Genomic DNA, 2,843 nt, shown 5'->3' on the forward strand with positions numbered 1-2,843 from the left:
GACCTCTACGTGTCATTGACTTCCCTCAAAGGGGGTCCCCTGTCTATACCGCCGGATCATATAGGAATATAATGACAATCGAAAATGTCACGAAAACATATTTCATGGATATTTATGCATGTCTTTTTATTATGTAAATAAGGACAAATATAAATGTCACCTAAACTAATTTATATTGACAATTATAAATGTTTTAAATTTTTATATAAGGACAATAAATTATGTTAGTAATGATAATTTATAAGGATATTTTAAAGTGTCATCTTATATAATCTATAATGACATCATGAAATGTTAATTATAATATTTTATAAAAACATTAAATAGAAACATTTAGAATACACCATAATAAATAAATAATATTTATTCAGAACACAACATTCATCACATAATAGAAAAAGTTACACATCATCACAATTTAACCATCATCACAATAAGAATAGAAATGTTTTATATCCAAAATATCCAATCCATTCGCCATATCATCATATATAATTCATCCCATCATCCCAAAAATACAAATGCATTACTAATGTAAAAGTATTGAATCCAATGTTAACTAAATACTAACAAATCATTGAGTTTTAAAACTAACAAAGTCTTATAAAATAAAAAACCAACTAATTTACTATCAACCATCTTCAACCATCATATGCAAAATCCAAGTACCTGTCACCTACAAATACAATCAATAAATTTGTATAAGTAAATTAAACAATGAAAATATAAACCTAATAAACATAATTTAAAAGATTGAAAATCATACCGAATGAGAAACATATAAAGTATTATTCTATATGCACTAATAGAAATCTTCGCACATTGTCAACTGCAAATACATTTCATATTTATTTAAAATTTTAATAACATGATAAATATAAAAAATTAATAATATTTCACTAAAATGTTTAAATCATACCAAATGACAAGGCCAAGCTATCAGTCCTCCAAGTGCATCCTCAAACCTTTGTAAAAGATCATAAGGTCTAATTAAATCTTCTTCGGGTTCTAGGACAACTAGTACTTGTACTTCACACCAATTTGGTCCTAGTTTTTGTCTCCCTACTATATTATTTGGATCCATGTCAAGGTGCAATCCTTTTGCCACAGTTTTTGTTGAATCAAATAAATTTTTGATCAAGACAGAACTTCCAATCTACATGAAAGTGAAAGATATAACAACAATTTTTCAAGATGTGTAGAATATATAATAAAATAGAAATTTAAAAAAAAAAAATCTTACCTGTAAGGTTGGACGAGATGGAATAGAACCTTGTGGATTGCTACTTGATGAAGTGTGTCGACTATTATTACAATTTGAAAGAGGATTTGTGCTTGATTGTTCAGAAATCTTTGTTTCTAACATTGTAATATGTTGACCTTGCTTTTTGATTTGTTCATTCATCTGTTCTAACTTTGCATTTTGTTCCATAACTAGTCGATTGCATGTGCCACGACTAGGAACTACTCCCCATAAATCAGATGGGCTAATTCCATCACCAAGCATACGTACTTGACCAAGTCTATTTTAGGTACTTTGCTCCAATCCATTACTGTGTGTGCTGGAATTATGATGTGCTGGAATTGTCACCGTGCTGAGTAAAGCTGCTGTTCGTGTGAAGCTGAGTTTGGAATTGCTGTCCGGTTTTGATGTGTTCTTGATATGCTGGAATTGTCACCGTGCTGGATTTGCTTGAAGCTGCTATTTGTTTGATGAAGGCAAGATGGAGCTGGTCGTGATGTTGGTGAGGTGTAAGTGTGAACACAAATCCGCATGTTGGAATTGTGTTTGCACCTTGGTTATTTTACTGTGATGATGGTTGGTATCTTGCATGCTCTCATGTTGCATGCAAGTGAGTGTGGAGTTTTACCTCAACTGTTGAGGAATCAACTCCCATGATTTTGTAAGTTTTGACGATTAGGATGAGTAGAAAACTTACTTAGTAGAAGTCTCCAACGCAGCCATAATAATAAGGTAATTTCATAGAACCAACACCTATATGTTATATTGAGAATAAACATGAGATGTAGAGGTGACCAAGTTCAAGAAATTAAGAATCTCTAAAAGTCTCACTAGATCAAACATTTGTACGCTTCTTGTGCAAAGCAACTAAATTATGATTACAACTACAAGGGATACAACCAGTCCATGGCTCTATTGTCGAACCTTTCAAAGGATGTCTTTAAGCTAGTTATGTTTTGTGCAAAGCACAAGATATAAGGGTGAATTTGCTAATGAAGTACCTTTAGGTGATGAGCAAGGTCATAGCTGACATCATTAGCCAAGTGGAGCAAACTAAAGAATCCCTAGATCTCATAACACTCACTAAGATTAAAACGTTACATAAGAAATTACATAAGAAAGAAACCTATCCATCAAAATTCAAAGAAAAAAGACCAAACACATATACAAGTGAAGCTTGTTAGATAAGGACTGAAACTTAAAACTATTATTATATATACCTGTTTGATTCGATTATGTAGAAAGGAGCAAGGTGACTATTAAATTCTTCCAATCCACAACCTAAAAAAAATAAGAAATTAGCAAGAAATTAGTTAGGAGCATATACAATGCAAAACTTCCAATCCACAACATTAAAAAAACAAATTACAAATCACGGTGAGATCCGCAGATTAGGGAGCAGCAACGACAAGAATGAGTTTGGGAGGAGAAAGGCAGAATCACAGCGTGTAGGCAGTGCTGTGGAGGAATCGTGGTGGAGGCCGGCGACGGCACAGGTATGCGTGAGCGTGGGTGAAGATCCCAGCGACAGTGAGAGCAGATTAGGGAGAGGAGCGGCAACGAACGAGAGCAGAGGGAGGAGAAAGGGAGAGGAGCGCCG

At 33.6% G+C, this 2,843-nt stretch overlaps 1 long non-coding RNA gene across 2 annotated transcripts; it reads right to left on the bottom strand.

Moving 5' to 3' along the window:
* Positions 1-513: 513 nt before the first annotated feature.
* Positions 514-2,843, bottom strand: LOC121977618. 2 transcript variants are annotated; one of them, XR_006110974.1, is made up of 3 exons: positions 2,245-2,346; positions 920-965; positions 514-676 (listed from the first exon to the last, which is right to left on the bottom strand). It is a non-coding gene; the product is annotated as an uncharacterized LOC121977618 (long non-coding RNA). The 2 variants fall into 2 exon arrangements; XR_006110973.1 differs by lacking the exons at positions 920-965; positions 2,245-2,346 and adding exons at positions 2,464-2,524; positions 2,613-2,843 and having other exon boundaries at positions 655-676.

The sequence above is a fragment of the Zingiber officinale genome, chromosome 4B (genome assembly GCF_018446385.1).
Source record: "Zingiber officinale cultivar Zhangliang chromosome 4B, Zo_v1.1, whole genome shotgun sequence".
NCBI lineage: Eukaryota > Viridiplantae > Streptophyta > Magnoliopsida > Zingiberales > Zingiberaceae > Zingiber > Zingiber officinale.